The sequence below is a fragment of the Mizuhopecten yessoensis genome, unplaced genomic scaffold (assembly GCF_002113885.1).
Source record: "Mizuhopecten yessoensis strain PY_sf001 unplaced genomic scaffold, ASM211388v2 scaffold7763, whole genome shotgun sequence".
Taxonomy (NCBI): domain Eukaryota; kingdom Metazoa; phylum Mollusca; class Bivalvia; order Pectinida; family Pectinidae; genus Mizuhopecten; species Mizuhopecten yessoensis.
The window spans coordinates 1,209,270-1,231,738 of record NW_018407210.1 but is presented as its reverse complement, the minus strand read 5'-3'; the positions used below and the strand labels follow the sequence as shown (position 1 = coordinate 1,231,738).

At 39.9% G+C, this 22,469-nt stretch overlaps 2 protein-coding genes across 3 annotated transcripts in view; one reads left to right on the top strand and one right to left on the bottom strand.

Moving 5' to 3' along the window:
* Nucleotides 1–22,469, top strand: part of LOC110454294 (runt-related transcription factor 1-like) — a 95,187-nt gene that overhangs the window by 27,624 nt on the left and 45,094 nt on the right. The gene's annotated exons all lie outside the window — the stretch shown is intronic.
* Nucleotides 1–22,469, bottom strand: part of LOC110454296 (transcription initiation protein SPT3 homolog) — a 146,875-nt gene that overhangs the window by 100,098 nt on the left and 24,308 nt on the right. The window lies entirely within an intron of this gene.

Sequence of the window (22,469 nt, the reverse complement as noted above, 5' to 3'; positions counted from 1 at the left end):
GCCCAAAGGGCCTGTATCACTCACCTGAATATGTTAAAAATAATTGGTATGAAGTAAAGATATAGCACTCCATGGTAGCTAGGTGCTGTAAGTACATATGAAATTTCAGAAAGATCCATCCAGTACTTGAGATATAGCGAGAACAAACTTCAAACAGAGCCCCAACCCTATGCCCCTAGCGGGGATCATACCCACCAATTATACAAAATTGAGACCCCTTGACCCAAGGATGCTCCAGACTAAATTGGGATAAAATCCCTTAATCCCTATGGTAGAAGAAGGATTTTAAAGGTTTTCCCTCTATTCCCCCTATTGGCCCCCGCCTCTCTGCCCCCAGGGGGGTTAGACACACCGTTTATACAAAATTGATTCCCCTTCACCCAATGATGCTTCATACCAAATTTGGACAAAATCCTGTCATTCGTACAGAAGAAGAAGGTATTTGAAGAATTTGCTATGTTTCCCCTATTGGGCCCCTCCCTTCTGCCCCCAGGGGGGCACACTCGCTGTTTGTACAAAATTGAGTCCCTTTTGTCCAAGGATGCTTCAGACTAAATTAGGATAAAATCCATATGGTAGAAGAAGGATTAGAAAGGTTTGACTTCTATTTCCCATATTGGGCCCCGCCCCTCAGGTCCCAGGGGGCCACACCCACCTTTTATACAAAATTGGTGCCCCTTTACCCAAGGATGCTCCACACCAAATATGGACCAAATCCTTTCATTCCTACAGAAGAAGGATATTAAAGTATAATTTGCTATGTTTCCCATATTGGACCCCACCCCTCAGGCCCCTGGGGGGCCAGACCCATGGTTTATACAAAATTGGTTCCCCTTCACCCAAGGATGCCCCAAACCAAATATGAAACAAATCCTTGCATTCCTACAGAAGAAGAAGGATTTTAAAGAATTTGCTATGTTTCCCCTATTGGGCCCCTCCCCTTTAGCCCCCAGGGGGGGCCACACCCACCATTTATACACAATTTAGTCCCCTTGGCCCAAGGATGCTCCAGACTAAATTAGGATAAAATCCCTTAATCCCTACGGTAGAAGAAGGATTTTCAAGGTTTTACCCCTATTTCCCCTATTGGGCCCCGCCCCCTGCCCCCAGGGGGCCACGCCCACCGTTTATACAAAATTTAGTCCCCTTGGCCCAAGGATGCTCCAGACTAAATTAGGATAAAATCCCTTAATCCCTACGGTAGAAGAAGGATTTTCAAGGTTTTACCCCTATTTCCCCTATTGGGCCCCACCCCCTGCCCCCAGGGGGCCACGCCCACCGTTTATACAAAATTGAGTCCCTTTGGCCTAAGGATACTCCAGACCAAATTTAGTCAAAATCTACAGGGCCGTTCAGGACTAGTAGGGTTTTAAAGGAAAAGTTGACCGACGACGGACGGACGACGGACCAGGTGAGCTAAAAATCAGTTTCCAATGCAAAATAAAACTTTTTGGCAGTGATACGGGCATCCTTAACAAGACGTAGTACTAAACCTTCTTTTACCATCGAGTATTGTAGGTGGAAGTGACTTTTTTAACAGTGTTGACAAATCAAACAATTAATTCAATTACCCTATCCCAGTGAGACAAGGTAGAATTAAATTGAATGACATTTTTTGTTTTTTATTTCCTGGCTAGAGAAACCCTTGATTACCCTAGAGTCCTACAGGAAACAGAGGTCTATTTAACTAAAACAGTGGGGGTGTAAGTACTACATGTAATGACATTATACAATGACATAGGCACAGTTATTACCTAACCTAATTCCACACCACACAGGTACCAGACTTCTCCCTATACAGTACGGCTGGTAACACCCACAACCATCACTAATATTACCATAGATTCACACACATCATTACTGTACTGGATCCTGATATTTGATTTCCAGTTATCTCACTTTATATATGATAACTGAGTTTCATGGTCATGGTAATGCATCTTTTCCTTTTGAGTTTTGAATTGTATTACATTATATATACATTGTATTACATTGTATAGACATCGCATTACACTTACTCTTCACTTGGACCTTTGTGTAACATCCCTATGTGCAAACCATCTACATGGTCAAAACCGACCAAAACTTTGCATCTACATGGTTACTTACAACTTCATGGTTAGAACCGACCAGAACCTTACACTACATGGTTAGAACCGACCAGAACCTTACATCTACATGGTTAGAATCGGCCAGAACCTTACATCTACATGGTTAGAATCGACCAGAACCTTACACCTACATGGTTAGAACCGGCCAGAACCTTACACCTACATGGTTAGAATCGGCCAGAACCTTACATCTACATGGTTAGAACCGACCAGAACCTTACATCTACATGGCTAGAAATGGCCAGAACCTTACACTACATGGTTAGAATCGGCCAGAACCTTACACCTACATGGTTAGAATCGGCCAGAACCTTACATCTACATGCATGGTAAGAAATGGCCAGAACCTTACATCTACATGGTTAGAACCGGCCAGAACCTTACATCTAAATGGTTAGAACGGCCATAACCGTACATCTACATGGTTAGAACCGGCCAGAACCTTTCATCTACATGGTTAGAACCGGCCAGAACCTTACACCTACATGGTTAGAATCGGCCAGAACGTTACATCTACATGGTTAGAACCGGCCAGAACCTTTCATCTACATGGTTAGAACCGGCCAGAACCTTACACCTACATGGTTAGAATCGGCCAGAACCTTACACCTACATGGTTAGAACCGGCCAGAACCTTACATCTACATGGTTAGAACGGCCATAACCTTACATCTACATGGTTAGAACCGGCCAGAACCTTACACTACATGGTTATAACCGGCCAGAACCTTACAGCTACATGGTTAGAACCGGCCAGAACCTTACATCTACATGGTTAGAACCGGCCAAAACCTTACATCTACATGGTTAGAACGGCCATAACCTTACATCTACATGGTTAGAACCGGCCAGAACCTTACATCTACATGGTGAGAACCGGCCAAAACCTTACATCTACATGGTTAGAACCGGCCAAAACCTTACATCTACATGGTTAGACCGGCCATAACCTTACATCTACATGGTTAGAACCGGCCAGAGCCTTACATCTACATGGTTAGAACCGGCCAGAACCTTACATCGACATGGTTATAACCGGCCAGAACCTTACATCTACATGGTTAGAACCGGCCAAAACCTTACATCTACATGGTTAGAACTGGCCAGAACCTTACATCTACATGGTTAGAAATGGCCAGAATCTTACATCTACATGGTTAGAACCGGCCAGAACCTTACATCGACATGGTTATAACCGGCCAGAACCTTACATCTACATGGTTAGAACCGGCCAGAACCTTACATCTACATGGTTAGAAATGGCCAGAACCTTACATCTTAATAGTCAAACCCAGCCAGATCCATACATTTATTGATATAATGGTGTAATGCATTTACTTCCATTACTGTTAAACCAGTTTCATCAATAGCAAGCATGTGTGTAGGCTACGTCAAACTACCCAGTAAAGGACAGTCATAGCTTGAAATAGATTAAATGTATGTTTACGACAGGTTTACTTGAACATTGAGATCTGTTAACGGACGGGTACAGGTGACGCATTAATGAAGAGGAATAAACTGAGAACAGGTCAATTGTGTATGCTCGACGTCGTCATTATTCTACTGAACAACACGATACATATCTGAAAGATGACATCGAGAGCAATAATTGCTGAAAATAATATTATATCTCCAGAAATAAAAGTTCATATGTACCTCATTTAAACAAAAATTTCAAAAATGTATAACCAAGAAAATAACTGGCTCTATATGTGTACAGTATTTGACACTTTAAAGATAACTGAGCTACTATCATTGATGATGTACCTTTTCTAGCCTTACATATATTTAGCCTGCCATTTGTAGAGTGGCTGCTTCACTACTTCACCTTACCTTCTGACTAGCTAATGTTAACTATTTTTCATTTCTGTTTTTAGTGAATTGATTTAATTTATTACTTTTGTAACAACATTTATAACTAATTAAATTTGTGAAGTTTAACTTAAGAATTAGGAAATTATAGAACTCGATCCACTTAAAACATCTGTATGCAATCTGGTGCAGGATCAAAAGTACCAATGCATCAGATTAGCGTTTCTCGCCTACAACATAAAGATTAAGAAGACAGCAGAGGTTTAATACTGCCTTTGCATCTGTGAAGTTTGTTAAAACTTAAGAAAGGTTAAGTCATATATTTTGTAAAAGTCGCTGTAATTGAATTGGTTGTGTCACCGCTACGTGTAATGTCACTGGGGCCATCTGTAGTTCAAATGTCGACTTTTCACCTCAGCCCATCAGAGGCCTCCCCGTTTTGGCACACAATCTCCCCGTTAACCTAATTAGCAGATTAGGGAGCTGAATAAAAGGGCTGCGAAGCAGACGACAACTTATCAAAATGCTGGGAAGATATGGATCCCCTAATCATGATCTAACACTGCCTAACACTGGTTTTCTGGAAGGACTGGGGTTTATTTATTTTGTTTGAACAGACGAACAGGAGCAACGACAATGTGTGTGCTCTGTCTGGCCAAACGGGTCCTAACCTCAGCACCCAAATTACACAGGCCGCAGACAATGCATTGTGCAATCACGATTTCCATTACAATAGACCAGTCGGAGTCATCCAATTTGAACTCACGCAGGAGATGTCCTCGTGGTGGTATAAATCTACAGGGTGATGTAATCTTGTCAATCACACACTGTAAATAATGAGATGCTGCATATCCTTCCCGGCCCCTTGCCCCTTTACACCTCCCTCTAAACACAGGAGAGCTGTCTTTATTTCAACCCTGCCACTTAAATGCTGAGAAAACGAACCATTTATCAATACGAATAACTCAATATTTACCATTCTTCATTACTCCTAAGGAAGAAAATCCAAGTGCTCGATGTTGTATATCCATCAAAAAAGAGCTGCAATTTCTTCTGTATTTTTCTGATTTGGTGTATTATAGCAAGCAGTTGCTATATAAACAAAATGTATCCTTAATCAAATAGCATCCCACCACAGGGATTTCATCCCCACACCTCTTCATTATCAAGCACTGCTCTACCACTCATAATATCTCAAAAGTATGTAACACATTTTTCCAACATTAATGGGAATAATTTCTTTAAAATGACCAGTAACCTCAAATTACCTTTGTGTGAATATTTAGGAAATAACAAGAATCTAATTGGAAAATGTCTCCTAAGGCATGTATACAGTTCTGATGCCTAGTAACTCATTGTACGGTTAGAGTGTGGTACTAATATCACCATGGTGCATGTATACAGTTCTGATGCCTAGTAACTCATTGTACGGTTAGAGTGTGGTACTAATATCACCATGGTGCATGTATACAGTTCTGATGCCTAGTAACTCATTGTACGGTTAGAGTGTGGTCCTAATATCACCATGGTGATATACCTAGTAACTCATTGTAGGGTTAGAGGGTGGTACTGATATCACCATGGTAATACCTAGTAACTCATTGAAGGGTTAGAGGGTGGTACTAATATCACAATGGTGATATACCTAGTAACTCATTGTACGGATAGAGTGTGGTACTAATATCACCATGGTGATACCTACTAACTCATTGTACGGTTAGAGTGTGAAACTGATATCACCATGGTGATACCTAGTAACTCATTGAAGGGTTAGAGTGTGGTACTAATATAACAATGGTGATATACCTAGTAACTCATTGTATGATTGGAGTGTGGAATTAATATCACCATGGTGATATACCTAGTAACTCATTGTAGGGTTAGAGTGTGGTACTTATATCACCATGGTGATTCCTAGTAACTCATTGTAGGGTTAGAGTGTGGTACTTATATCACCATGGTGATTCCTAGTAACTCATTGTAGGGTTAGAGTGTGGTACTTATATCACCATGGTGATTCCTAGTAACTCATTGTAGGGTTAGAGTGTGGTACTAATATCACCATGGTGATACCTACTAACTCATTGTACGGTTAGAGTGTGAAACTGATATCACCATGGTGATACCTAGTAACTCATTGAAGGGTTAGAGTGTGGTACTAATATCACAATGGTGATATACCTAGTAACTCATTGTATGATTAGAGTGTGGAATTAATATCACCATGGTGATATACCTAGTAACTCATTGTACGGATAGAGTGTGGTACTAATATCACCATGGTGATACCTACTAACTCATTGAAGGGTTAGAGTGGGGTACTAATATCACCATGGTGATTCCTACTAACTCATTATATGGTTAGAGTGTGGTACTAATATAACAATGGTGATATACCTAGTAACTCATTTTAGGGTTAGATTGTGGAATTAATATTACCATTGTGATACCTACTAACTCATTGAAGGGTTAGAGTGTTGTACTAATATCACCATGGTGATACTTAGTAACTCATTGTAGGGTTAGATTTTGGAATTAATATCACCATGGTGATACGTAGTAACTCATTATAGGGTTAGAGTGTGGTACTGATATCATCATGGTGATACTTAGTAACTCATTGTAGGGTTTGAGTGTGGAATTAATATCACAATGGTGATATACCTAGTAACGCATTATAGGGTTAGAGTTTGGAATTAATATCACCATGGTGATATCGGTACCACACTCTAACCCTTCAATGAGTTGCTAGGTATCACCATGGTGATAATAGTACCACACTCTAACCCTACAATGCTAGGTATCGCCATGGTGATATTAGTACCCCACTCTAACCCTTCAATGAGTTACTAGGTATCACCATGGTAATACCTAGTAACTCATTGAAGGGTTAGAGGGTGGTACTGATATCACCATAGTGATACCTACTAACTCATTATAGGGTTAGAGTGTGTTACTGATATCACCATGGTGATATACTTAGTAACTCATTGTAGGGTTTGAGTGTGGAATTAATATCACCATGGAGATATACCTAGTAACTCATTGTACGGTTAGAGTGTGAAACTGATATCACCATGGTGATTCCTACTAACTCATTATATGGTTAGAGTGTGGTACTGATATTACCATGGTAATACCTAGTAACTCATTGAAGGGTTAGAGGGTGGTACTGATATCACCATAGTGATACCTAGTAATTATTGTAGGGTTAGAGTGTGGTCCTGATATCACCATGGTCATACCTAGTAACTCAGTGAAGGGTCAGAGTGTGGTACTCATATCACCATGGTGATATACCTTGTAACTCATTGTAGGGTTAGAGTGCGGTACTGATATCACCATGGTGATTCCTACTAACTCATTATATGGTTAGAGTGTGGTACTAATATAACAATGGTGATATACCTAGTAACTCATTTTAGGGTTAGATTGTGGAATTAAGATTACCATGGTGATACCTAGTAAGTCATTGTAGGGTTAGAGTGCGGTACTGATATCACCATGGTAATACCTAGTAACTCATTGAAGGGTTAGAGTGGGGTACTAATATCACCATGGGGATACCTAGTAACTCATTGAAGGGGTAGAGTGTGGTACTGATATTACCATGGTAATACCTAGTAACTCATTGAAGGGTTAGAGGGTGGTACTAATATCACAATGGTGATATACCTAGTAACTCATTGTAGGGATAGAGTGTGGTACTAATATCACCATGGTGATATACCTAGTAACTCATTGTAGGGTTAGATTGTGGAATTAATATTACCATGGTGATACCTACTAACTCATTGAAGGGTTAGAGTGTGGTACTAATATCGCCATGGCGATACCTAGTAACTCATTGTAGGGTTAGAGTGTGGTACTAATATCACCATGGTGATATACCTAGTAACTCATTGTAGGGTTATAGTGTGGAACTGATATCACCATGGTGATACCTAGTAACTCATTGAAGGGTTAGAGTGTGGTACTAATACCACCATGGTGATATACCTAGTAACTCATTGTAGGGGTAGAGTGTGGAACTGATATCACCATGGTGATACCTAGTAACTCATTATAGGGTTAGAGTGTGGTACTGATATCAACATGGTGATACCTAGTAACTCATTGTAGGGTTAGAGTGTGGAACTGATATCACCATGGTGATACCTAGTTACTCATTCTAGGGTTAGAGTGTGGTACTAATATCACCATAGTGATACCTAGTAATTATTGTAGGGTTAGAGTGTGGAACTGATATCACCATGGTGATACCTAGTAACTCATTCTAGGGTTAGAGTGTGGTACTGATATCACCATAGTGATACCTAGTAATTATTGTAGGGTTAGAGTGTGGATCTGATATCACCATGGTGATACCTAGTAACTCTTTCTAGGGTTAGAGTGTGGTACTGATATCACCATGGTGATACCTACTAACTCATTATAGGGTTAGAGTGTGGTACTATTATCACCATGGTAATACCTAGTAACTCATTATAGGGTTAGAGTGTGGTACTATTATCACCATGGTGATACCTAGTAACTCATTCTAGGGTTATAGTGTGGTACTGATATCACCATAGTGATACCTACTAACTCATTGTAGGGTTAGAGTGTGGTACTAATATCACCATGGTGATACCTACTAACTCATTATAGGGTTAGAGTGTGGTACTAATATCATTATGGTGATACCTACTAACTCATAGTTACTATCATAATATCATGTTACCATGTAATATCGGTCATTAGTGAAAATACAATTGGAAGTTGAGAATTATTTGAAAAATGACAAAAAGATCACCCACAGCATTTTTCAATTTTGGTTGATCTTAAAATAAACTTGAGGTCCATGCCCGAGGACCATGCATTTTTTGGACACCCAATTCAAGACGCCTCCAAGCTTAAGACGATCACTATGTCCATGGTGGCCGATACAGGGTGCCAAAGTATAATCATACCCTTACGATCTGCGAACAGCCTTGGAATGACAGAAAAGAATCTACTTCCAGTCAAGCTTGTGATGTGTGGAGCTATAAAGGAAGACCTTGGTGTAATTGGAGCAGTCGCAGTTAACGTTACGACCAAAGACAGTGCCAGCAATGCCATGTCAACACGTCTAATCTGTTATGTCTCTGATACAAAGGAAAGAGCTTTCATTTACAGGGAAGCACTCATCTCTCTGGGGATTATTCACACTAACTTCCCTAATACAACAGTAATATCTTCAAACATTGCTGCCTCTATAGAAAACTCTGAAGAGGTAACCTGCTCTTGTCCTAGACGTCAACCTACACCACCTCCTGTTCCAACAACTTTACCTCCAGGTTTGAAAGCCACAGAGGAACATGTGTATTCCCTGAAAGAGTGGCTTCTCATTTACTATAGTGCTACAACATTTAATGTCTGTAAACATCAACCTTTACCGCTTATGAAGTGTGAGCCCCTCCAACTCTATGTTGATCCTAATGCCAGACCTGTAGCCGTCCACAAGCCAGCACTCGCTCCAATTCACTGGCAGGATAAAGTTTATGCTGATCTAGAGAGGGATGTTCGCATTGGTGTACTTGGACGAGTCAGTCAAAACACCTCTACAACTTGGTGCTCTAGGATGGTAGTAACTAGCAAAGCTGATGGTACTACTAGGCGGACAGTAGACCTACAACCACAAAATCGACATTCAGTACGCCAAACAAATCATGTTCCAAGTCCCTTTCATCTGGCTAACCGCGTCCCTCAAGGCATGAAAAAAACAGTGACAGACGCTTGGAATGGATACCACTCGGTGCCTATTCGTTAAGAAGACCGCCATTTCACAACGTTCATTACACCATGGGGGCGCTACAGGTACAAGGTGGCTCCACATGTATTCATGGCCAGTGGTGATGCATACAACCAACGCTTTGATGCTATAATATCAAATTTCGATGACAAGGTTAAATGTGTGGATGACACATGTATGTGGGCCAAAACCATTGAAGCAGCATTTTTTCAAGCATGTGAATGGCTCGACCTGTGTGCTCACAACGGCATTACTTTAAACCCAAAGAAGTTTCAGTTTGCTCAAGACACCGTCAATTTTGCAGGACTTACAATCACCAACACCAACATACGACCAAGTACCAAGTTCTTAGATGCCATTAGCAACTTCCCAACACCAACTGACATTACTGGTGCGAGAGCTTGGTTTGGGCTTATAAACCAGGGGGCATATGCATTTGCCATGGCAAGACAGATGAAACCTTTCCATGCTCTTTTGAAACCATCCACAACATTCTGCTGGACAAATGAACTAGATGAAGTATTTCACCAATCCAAAGAGATCATATCATACAAGAGATGAAGGAAGGTGTACGTCTGTTTGACCCTGCTCGTATGACATGTCTGGCTACCGACTGGTCTGTTGATGGAATTGGATTCTTCTTGATGCAGAAGTACTGTCAGTGTTCAAGTAAAACCCCTACCTACTGTAATGATGGCTGGAAACTATGTCTGGTTGGCAGCAGATTCACACATCCGGCTGAGAGCAGGTATGTTCCTATTGAAGGTGAGGCCTTGGCTGTTGTGTATGCACTCCACCAAACACGTTACTATGTTCTAAGGTGCAAAGACCTCCTTGTCGCAACTGACCATAAACCACTACTCCAGATTCTGAATGATAGATCACTCACAGACATTGACAACAGACGACTCCTCAACCTCAAAGAGAAAACTCTAGGGTATAGGTTCACAATCATACATGTACCAGGCAGAAAGAACCTTGGACCAGATGCAGCTTCAAGGCATCCTGTTAGACCACCAGATCGTCTGCACTTACCAGGTGAAGCACCAGAACTTGATTCCCTTGTTCACATGACTGCTCATTATCATCAGACGCTCACCAGTCTATGCCTACATACAGAGGATAATAATACAGCTAATGACACCTCAACAGTTGCCACTAGTGCCCTGAATGCTGTCGTCACAGTTGTGACTTGGGACATGGTCCGTGAGGCCACAGCATCAGACCCCACATTGTAAATCTCATCAGACAGCTGGAGACAGGGTTTCCAGAAGATTGCAAGGAACTACCGACAGAATTGCGTCCTTACCATCGCTTTGCAGCCAGTTTATGTACTGTGGATGGTTTAGTTCTCATGGGCCAACAAATTGTTATACCACCAGCTCTTCGCAAACCAGTACTCAATGCACTCCATGCAGCCCACCAAGGAGTCAGCTCAATGCATGCAAGGGCCGTGGACTCTGTGTATTGGCCTGAGATTACAGTAGATATCGCCAGGGTGAGAGACCAGTGTGTTCACTGCCATCAGATGGCGAAGTCGAACCCTATGCAGCCCCCATCTGACATATAACTCCTCCAGATTCCCCATTTCAGATGATTTGCAGCGACTACTTCACATATAACAGTAAAGACTATGTAGTTATTGTTGACAGGTATTCAAACTGGCCAATGGTATATAAGTCAGAATCAGGTGCAGAGGGACTTGTTAAGCGACTTCATGAGACATTTGTGACATTTGGCATCCCAGAAGAGTTGACGTCTGATGGAGGCCCACAGTTCACAGCAGGGAAGACTCAAGAGTTTTTAAAGGCCTGGGGGGTTCGTCATAGGCTTTCATCAGTTGCAAACCCACATGCTAACTGCAGAGCTGAGATGGCTGTGAAAACTGTGAAACAGATGCTTGTGGACAACATTACTGCAATTGGATCGCTGGATGTTGATAAATTCCAGAGAGCATTACTGATGTACAGAAACTGTTGACCCAGAGACAAAAGCATCCCCAGCATTAATCCTGTTTGGACGACCCATACGTGATGCCATTCCCATATTGATGGGTAGATACTTTCCTCACGAAACATGGACCGAGTTGATGTCTCATCGAGAGATGGCACTTGCCAAAAGGCATTCAAGGGAACATGAACGGGGGAATGAACACACTCACCGCCTGCCTCCCCTACAGGTTGGAGATCATGTGTACATACAAAACTTAGTGGGCAACCACCCAAGGAGATGGGAACGCACTGGAACCGTTGTTGAAGTACGGCAATACCACCAGTATGTAATCCGTGTAGATGGCACAGGCCGAGTTACTATCCGAAACCGCCAGCACCTTCAAAGCAACCCAACACAAAGTACTGTGATGGTACCTCCTATGGTACAACCTGAGGAAGTTATCTTGAATTCGCCAACTCCTTCAAAGATGACACTGCCACAGGTACCCCAGATTCCTGTCCTGCCATCGCCACAGGTACCCCAGATTCTTGTACCATCATCGCCACCAAGAAACCAAAATCTACCAGCTGCATTGATTGAATCACCTACCACAGCCCTTACTCCGAAAGGGGCAACTAAGACAATTCAACAGCCTCCACAGCTAGATTTGGACTATTCATACCACCACAGCCCTGAACCGGTCGGACATGCTTTGACCCGGATACCACGAGCTCTTTCCCGTCTTCAGCCCCACAATAAAGCTGAGGAAAAGGAGCTATTGACACCGTGCAGACCCAGCCGCCGCATCAAAACTGAATCAGAACTGATAAATGAACAATAATAAGACACTCGGTGATTCCACAGACTTTTATTGGAAAATTGTGATAGGACTACAGCATTTAGTTTTGGTCGTGTTCAGTAGACTAACGAAACATTCCTTAAGATGGACTTATTTTTTTTCTTATACATTATTCTTTATCTGTTTTAAGTTTTCTTCGTATACTCTCTAAAAAACTTGTCCCCGGGGAGGAGATAACTAAACATTTACTAATGTACTGTGTATATATACATTTCAGGTATCAGTCATCCTTATGATTAAAGATATAAAGCTAGGAAGATGTTGACTCTCATTTAATGAGCGAGACTAAAAATCCCTTTACCATATTTAGGTAGGAGGCTTTTAAAGATGTATCCCCATTTCCTCTATCAGTCTTTGTCCCTCTGCCACAACAGGGACAATTTCATTGTATAAAACTAAATTCAACTTACCATATACCATAAGGATTTTCATATGCTGAAGGAGTATTCCTTGAACCCATATTTCCCCCGTATTTCCCTTTATGCATACTTGCCAACTTTCCCTATCAAGAGATTTTGAACACTTAAATTTAGTATTTTCAACCAGGGAGTTTTCTAATCTATTCCTATATTCTAAGATCTATATGATTTCATCTGAAAGAACAACTCAAAATATGCCAATTTAAAGGGTTATTCTGTCTCTAGGTGATGTATACACACATTTTATTTGTTTTAATTTTGAGCATGCAGAATCTCCCACATGGAAATTTCAAAATGTTGACAAGTATGTTTCTGTAGCCTGTACATGTCCCTTCACCCAGTAGGGGAGGGCACACGTTTGGCGCAGGTATATGATGCTTGCATAAATTATAGCCATAATCCCTTCAGCCAATAAGAATAAATAGTCTTTTATAGCAAAAAAAGATGAAGGGCAATGGATGACAGATCAGGGGAGCTAAACATTAATGGAGGTTTTAAAGATGGAAGTAGATAAACTCCCAAACCACTTTGTGTAAAATAGTTACTGAACCTTTCAGAAACAAGAGGCCCAAGGGCCTTAGTGGTCACATGAGTTATATGATAGGTACTGGTAGCTTTATTTTATTGTTTAGATGTGAAGTGGAAATCAGCATGTAAACTTAGTGAAATACAATACTTGTCATGTCATCAAAGGATAAGAATTTGAAAATATTGGTAAATGTTCCCTTTGGGCCCCGCCCTAGCTCCTGGGGATGGGGCAGGAATCCCAATTTTACAATGTAATACCCTCATTCACCAAAGATGATTCTGACTAAGTTTAAGAAATTTTCTGCTGAAAATGGATAAAATATACCCCAAAGTGTTATTTCCCTATATAAACTATAGTAAACTTTACCCCCTCCCCAAGGGAGAACAAATAGCTTGGGGGTCCTGAAATTTACAATTTAAGTAAAAACCCTGATGATCTTTCTTTCCATGCAGAGAAAAACAAGAGATCCCAAAGGGATCTTGGCGCCCACCTTTGTACCATCTTCATTAGTTCTTTGTCAGTTCGATCTTTTCTCTAGTACAGTACTTAATGTGAAAGAAATAGAATCGATCATTGCAATATGAGAAAGATCAGTTTAGTTCTTCTTTTAATCCATTTTGTTTTTATGATCAGTTCAAAATATAACATGCACAACGAGGGATCAAGGGGAACCTACATTTAAAATTTGAGAAAGATCCCTCTAGTTCTTTCGGAGAAATAGCGGTAACAAACCTACACTATCAAAATCCAAGATGGCTGCCTGTCGGCCATGTTGTTTATCCGGTCAGTCTCAAAAGTTGCCCAGCACAGCTAAGGACCAAGGGGAACCTACATATAAAATTTGAGAATGATCCCTCTGATACTTTCCGAGAAATAGCAATAACAAACTTTCAATATCAAAATCAAAGATGGCTGCGTGTCGGCCATGTTGTTTATCTGATCAGTCTTAAAAAATGCCCTGCACAGCTAAGGACCAATGGGAACCTACATATTAAATTTGAGAAAGATCCCTCTGGTACTTCTTGAGAAATAGCGATAACAAATGTTCACTATCAAAATCCAAGATGGCTGCCTGTCGGCCATGTTGTTTACCGATCAGTCTCAAAAGTTGCCCTGCACAGCTTAGGACCAAGGGGAACCTACATATAAAATTTGAGAAAGATCCCTCTGGTACTTCTTGAGAAATACTGATAACAAGTATTGTTTAAGGACGGATGACGGATGACGGACGGGCCACGGACCACGGATGCAGGGTGATTTGAATAGCCCACCATCATCTGATGGTGGGCTAAAAATGTAGTACCTCTGAGTCTGGAGAAGAAGATTTTTGAAATATTGGTTAATTTTCCCTTTGGTGCCCCGCCCTGGGGTTGGGGTAGGAATCCCAATTTTACAATTTTGTAGCCTCATCTACCAAGGATGATTCTGACCAAGTTTGAAAAAAATCCATCCACTGGTTCTTGAGAAGAAGTTGAAAATGTCACGACGGACGACGACCGATATGAGAAAGATCTGTTTAGTTAACAGATCTTTCTCATATCATATCTCACTTGAGCAAAGCTCAGGTGACCTAAAAATATCTGTACAAAAAAGATATGTCTGTATGATTTATAAAACAAATCCCTGTACATCTAGATATGTGTCAAAATTCACTCGTATGAAAATAAAATTTAACAGGCATGAACCATATCATACTACCTTCCTTCGTGTATGATCTGCCTGTATAAAATGATACCTGCATGTGTGGTTAGAGTAACTACTAGCAAGGCTTTGGTTAAGATTACGTTAGCCAAGGAACCACAGTCTTCTCTATTGGTGTTCAATAGATGTGGTTTCTGGGTCAGGGCCCCTTTCAGGTGTCTGCTGGAGTCGGGAAAGAGTCGTGAGTGAGGAGGTTGACAGATGCTTACATTGCTGTGGAGATGAGCTGGTATTGTTAAATGTTATCTTGTGTGTGATGGTAAAACGATAGCCACCTTTGTCTGGGGTTCAATGGTTGTTAATAAGCCGAGATTCACCGAATCAGAACGCTGTAAAGCTTGGTATCACTTGATGAGGTATTGTGTAGCTTTGTTAATATTACAGATGCCCCAGACTTAATTTGACATTTTTTTTATATTTTGTCTTGGAAATGAAATCAAGAAAGAGCATGGAGGAATTGATTCCTATAATCGTAATTGTTCATATTGGAGTAAGCAGATGTGTGAGGGGCAGTCATTAATAAAGATTGTTATCCTGATATAACGCCTATAGCTTCCAAGGTCGTTGGGGGTCGAGCAAGCTTGTGATCTTATCGCCACTCTGTTTCTTCATCTCAACAGCATTTAAATAATATGAGGATTCCTCGTAAATATTTCCATGTCAAATCCCAACAAATCCCAGTCATCAATGTTGTAGGCTACAAACCCTGATAGTGCTAAATCTTAGGCCCTTAGAATCCCTGATTTCAGGTTTGCAGTTGATTAATAGGTCTCAAAGGAATCAGTTCTCACTTGTATGGCTTTAAATAATAATTTACACATGGATGCTTCACTGGTCAGTAACAATGACCACTAGGACGTCTTAAATATTGGTTCTACATCAGCCTGAGCTGTGTGATAGAAAATCTTTACACCTCCCAAACCTACATTCTCACTACTTAGGGTAGGACTTCAGTGTAATATCAGTGTAACTTTTATTAAACATCAGTGTTACCTCAGTGCAACTTCAAGCTAACATATCGCAGTAACATAAGTGGCTACTTCTCCTCAATGTAACCTAATCTCAGTGTTGGTTTAGTGCTACATCAATGTAACGTCAATGTTAGCTCATTGTGTAACGTCAATGTTAGCTCAGTGTGCAACGACAATGTTAGCTTAGTGTGTAAAGTCAACGTTAGCTCAGTGTGCAACGACAATGTTAGCTTAGTGTGTAAAGTCAACGTTAGCTCAGTGTGTAAAGTCAACGTTAGCTCAGTGTGTAACGTCAATGTTAGCTCAGTGTGTAACGACAATGTTAGCTAATTGTGTAACGACAATGTTGGCTCAGTGTGTAAAGTAAATGTTAGCTCAATGTGTAACGTCAATGTTAGCTCAGTGTGGAACGACAATGTTGGCTGAGTGTGTAAAGTCAATGTTAGCTCAGTGTGTAATAACAATGTTAGCTCATTGTGTAAAATCAATGTTAGCTCAGTGTGTAATGTCAATGTTAGCTCAGTGTGTAAAGTCAATGTTAGCTCAATGTGTAACGTCAATGTTAGCTCATTGTGTAACGTCAATGTAAGCTCAGTGTGTAACGTCAATGTTAGCTCATTGTGTAACGTCAATGTTAGCTCATTGTGTAACGCCAATGTAAGCTCAGTGTGTAACGTCAATGTTAGCTCAGTGTGTTACGACAATGTAAGCTCAGTGTGTAACTACAATGTTAGCTTAGTGTGTAAAGTCAACGTTAGCTTAGTGTGTTACGACAATGTTAGCTCAGTGTGGAATGTCAATGTTAGCTCAGTGTGTAACGACAATGTTCGCTCAGTGTGTAACGACAATGTTAGCTCATTGTGTAACGACAATGTAAGCTCAGTGTGTAACGTCAATGTTAGCTCAGTGTGCAACGACAATGTTAGCTCAGTGTGTAACGTCAATGTAAGCTCAGTGTGTAACGTCAATGTTAGCTCATTGTGTAACGTCAATGTAAGCTCAGTGTGTAACGTCAATGTTAGCTCAGTTTGTAACGACAATGTTAGCTCATTGTGTAACATCAATGTTAGGTCATTGTGTAATGTCAATGTTAGCTCAGTGTGTAATAACAATGTTAGCTCATTGTGTAAAGTCAATGTTAGCTCAGTGTGTAACATCAATGTTAGCTCATTGTGTAACATCAATGTTAGCTCATTGTGTAACATCAATGTTAGCTCATTGTGTAATGTCAATGTGAGCTCAGTGTGTAATAACAATGTTAGCTCATTGTGTAAAGTCAATGTTAGCTCAGTGTGTAACATCAATGTTAGTTCATTGTGTAACATCAATGTTAGCTCAGTGTGTAACTACAATGTTGGCTCAGTGTGTAAAGTCAATGTTAGAAGTCAACGTTAGCTCAGTGTGTAACGTCAATGTTAGCTTAGTGTGTAACGTCAATGTTAGCTCAGTGTGCAACGACAATGTTAGCTCAGTGTGTAACGTCAATGTTGGCTCATTGTCAGTGTGTAACGACAATGTTAGCTCAGTGTGTAACATCAATGTTAGTTCATTGTGTAACATCAATGTTAGCTCAGTGTGTAACTACAATGTTGGCTCAGTGTGTAAAGTCAATGTTAGAAGTCAACGTTAGCTCAGTGTGTAACGTCAATGGTAGCTCAGTGTGTAACGACAATGTTAGCTAATTGCGTAACGACAATGTTGGCTCAGTGTGTAAAGGAAATGTTAGCTCAATGTGTAACGTCAATGTTAGCTCAGTGTGTAAAGACAATGTTAGCTTAGTGTGTAACGTCAATGTTAGCTCATTGTGTTACGACAATGTAAGCTCAGTGTGTAACCACAATGTTAGCTCAGTGTGTTACGACAATGTAAGCTCAGTGTGTAACCACAATGTTAGCTCAGTGTGTTACGACAATGTAAGCTCAGTGTGTAACCACAATGTTAGCTCAGTGTGTTACGACAATGTAAGCTCAGTGTGTAACTACAATGTTAGCTTAGTGTGTAAAGTCAACGTTAGCTTAGTGTGTAACGTCAATGTTAGCTCAGTGTGTTACGACAATGTAAGCTCAGTGTGTAACTACAATGTTAGCTTAGTGTGTAAAGTCAACGTTAGCTTAGTGTGTAACGTCAATGTTAGCTCATTGTGTTACGACAATGTAAGCTCAGTGTGTAACCACAATGTTAGCTCAGTGTGTTACGACAATGTAAGCTCAGTGTGTAACCACAATGTTAGCTCAGTGTGTTACGACAATGTAAGCTCAGTGTGTAACCACAATGTTAGCTCAGTGTGTTACGACAATGTAAGCTCAGTGTGTAACCACAATGTTAGCTCAGTGTGTTACGACAATGTAAGCTCAGTGTGTAACGACAATGTTAGCTAATTGTGTAACGACAATGGTGGCTCAGGGTGTAAAGTAAATGTTAGCTCAATGTGTAACGTCAATGTTAGCTCATTGTGTAACGCCAATGTAAGCTCAGTGTGTAACGTCAATGTTAGCTCATTGTGTTACGACAATGTAAGCTCAGTGTGTAACTACAATGTTAGCTTAGTGTGTAAAGTCAACGTTAGCTCATTGTGTAACGACAAGGTTAGCTCAATGTTAATGTTAGCTCAGTGTGTAGTGACAATGTTAGCTAAGTGTGTAACGACAATGTCAGATCATTTTGTAACGTCAATGTTAGCTCAGTGTGTAATGTCAAATCGTTACCTCATTGTGTAACGTCAATGTTAGCTCAGTGTGCAACGACAATGTTAGCTTAGTGTGTAAAGTCAACGTTAGCTCATTGTGTAACGACAAGGTTAGCTCAATGTTAATGTTAGCTCAGTGTGTAGTGACAATGTTAGCTCAGTTTGTAACGACAATGTTAGCTAATTGTGTAACGACAATGTTGGCTCAGCGTGTAAAGTAAATGTTAGCTCAATGTGTAACGTCAATGTTAGCTCAGTGTGGAACGACAATGTTGGCTGAGTGTGTAAAGTCAATGTTAGCTCAGTGTGTAATGTCAATGTTAGCTCAGTGTGTAAAGTCAATGTTAGCTCAGTGTGTAACGTCAATGTTGGCTCATTGTGTAACATCAATGTTAGCTCATTGTGTAACATCAATGTTAGCTCATTGTGTAATGTCAAATCGTTACCTCATTGTGTAACGTCAATGTTAGCGCAGTGTGTAACGTCAATGTTAGCTCAGCGTGTAATGTCAATGTTAGCTCAGTGTGTAACGACAATGTTAGCTCAGTGTGTAACATCAATGTTAGCTCAGTGTGTAATGTCAGTGTTACCTGGTTGTGTAATGTCAATGTTAGCTCAGTGTGTAACGACAATGTTAGCTCAGTGTGTAACATCAATGTTAGCTCAGTGTGTAACGTCAATGATAGCTCAGTGTGTAACGTCAATGTTAGATCATTGTGTAACGACAATGTTGGCTCAGTGTGTAAAGTCAATGTTAGCTCAGAGTGTAACGTCAATGTTGGCTCATTGTGTAACATCAATGTTAATGTTAGCTCAATGTGTAACGTCAATGTTAGCTCAGTGTTATATCAGTGTAATGTCAATATTATCTCAGTGTTAAATTAGTATAATGTCAATATTAGCTCAATGTTATATTAGTGTAATGTCAATATTAGCTCACTGTTATATTAGTGTAATGTCAATATTATCTCAGTGTTATATTAGTGTAATGTCAATATTATCTCAGTGTTATATTGTGTAACATCAATGTTAGCTCAGTGTGTAACGTCAATGTTAGCTCAGTGTGTAATGTCAATGTTACCTGGTTGTGTAATGTCAATGTTAGCTCAGTGTTATATCAGTGTAATGTCAATATTATCTCAGTGTTATATTAGTGTAATGTCAATATTATCTCAGTGTTATATTAGTGTAATGTCAATATTAGCTCAATGTTATATTAGTGTAATGTCAATATTAGCTTAGTGTAATATCAGTGTAATGTCAATATTATCTCAGTGTACTATTAGTGTAATGTCAATATTATCTCAGTGTACTATTAGTGTAATGTCAATATTAGCTTAGTGTAATATCATTGTAATGTCAATATTATCTCAGTGTACTATTAGTGTAATGTCAATATTATCTCAGTGTACTATTAGTGTAATGTCAATATTATCTCAGTGTAATATCAGTGTAATGTCAATATTAGCTCAGTGTAATATCAGTATAATGTCAATATCAGCTTGGTGTAATATCTTTGTTATTTTAGTGTAACATCAGTGAAACCTATACCTCAAGGTGAAGATTACCCTTAATAGGTTAAGTTACAACTCTGTACTCCAGTACTATCTGGGATCTAGTGAGCTTCAGTCAGTATACTATACACAGTGGTCATACACCGAGACCAAATTCACAATTTTTCCCATTTTTATAGTCGTCCGTTAGCCACACTTACCTGCGCAGGTAAGTGTTAAGGGATTGGTTAAGAATCACAGCCTATTAGTACCCTGTTAGTGTTGATCATGGTCGATTAGTGATTTGTCAGTTCCCTACAATCTTACTATCCAACTACAAACTACATTGTATTGGGGTATTTCTCACCGATTGATTCAGTAATGATTCTGTAACACTGTGAGGATTGGACAACTTGTATAGCTCCCAGGTATATAAAAAAGCTCCATTCACCTGCTCAAAACTCGAACCAATCAAATCTCACATAGATATATCAAAATATTGCCAACTCATCATCAAAAAGCACATCTCCAGGACATGGCCACATTGCCTCTCTATAAACACACCTGTTGTTTACCTGTAGATGCAGGTGATTATTTTTTAATGTTAATTCAATTCTGTTAACTTATCAATCAAGCAGTTTGAATAAAATGTTGATAACCAGCAAATATTTACATAAAACTGAATACTAAGAGCAAATATTTTCAGAAAAAAATTAATATGTTATTTTGCACAACCTGTTATTTAGAGAGTAGTACAGATTTTAAAAGAAACTAAACCATGTAAGGAGTTATTTTAACGAAGAATGTTATAACACAATAAATGGTCAATTTCAATTCATCAGGTTTTTAGGAGAATATGTTCCTATTTGTTCAGGTGTTTCAGTTACGGATTCCACCGTGGTTTTTCACACAAACAGTAATTTCCTTTTGAATTAAAACTGTACCTGAATTGGGATAGGGCTTCAGGACGACATTATAGTCACTATATTCTGGTCACTCAGATGTGTGATTTCACCTGCCATAGGGCTGGGGAACTAATAGTGATAAGGTACCTCATTTGGTTACAGCAACCCATGGTGTTTGGAGGTCTAGGGTTCAAATCCCATTGTGGCCATCTTTCAATTGTACACTCAGAACTCTAGCTGTTGTGGATATATTTTAACTGTATATGTAAAATTCCTAAATCATCCATTTTTTACCTTAGGATATAACCTAATCATCCATTTTATACCTTAATTAGGATATAATCTAATCATCCATTTTTTACCTTAGGATATAATCTAATCATCCATCTTTGATCTCATGTTAGAGATCAGATTGGCCCCTCACAAGCTCCGCCAATATAGATTCAAACTGGAAAACACCTAGGTCTATTTTTGAACTGTATCAGGACATCAGACTAAAGATTTGACCAATATTGTGTCCCAACTGTAAACTTAAGTATATAACAACAAATTTGAAGTGCCTGAAAATTAATTATTCATACCCTGGTACATATACAACCAAAGACATTTATATTTCTGTATAAAGAAAGGTATACTTTATCAGGTACCAAACACAAACCTTAAATAACCAGGCTATAATGGGCTTTGTGGATTCTCACCTGCGGGCCTATAGCTAGCAGGCCCTGTGATTACACTGGCCAACACCAGAATCACAGCCTGACCACAACCATGTAGACAATGTCTGGTATGTCAGCTATAATGCTTCCAAACTAAGTCAATACATAACCTTTCCTCATTAGCATATCTCTCTTGCCTCCAATCATGATGACACTGTATTCTGGTCACTCAGACGTGTGATTTCACCTGCCATGGGTCAGTTATTGTTAAATAGGTGACAAAGAATACATGTGTATATAGGTGATAAAGAATACATGTGTATATATATTTATAACAAAGTATGTAGAGGGTCAAGGTCACACATACCATTACCAATGTATCATACCTCAAATATTTACAATTCTCAAGGTTAAAGAGGCCACACAAACCTGTTAACAAAACTCTAATGTAGAGAGTAAATTGATAGTTATTCAATAGGTGTACATCAATCAGGTACCGATCAAAGGCCAATGTGGTCACTTAACACTTAGTCACTCAGGCTTCTACAGCCTGCTTATCAAAGGAGTGGTAGACCGGGGGAGGGGGGGGCAGCATGGAAGGGTGGGTATGCGAGAGGGTGGG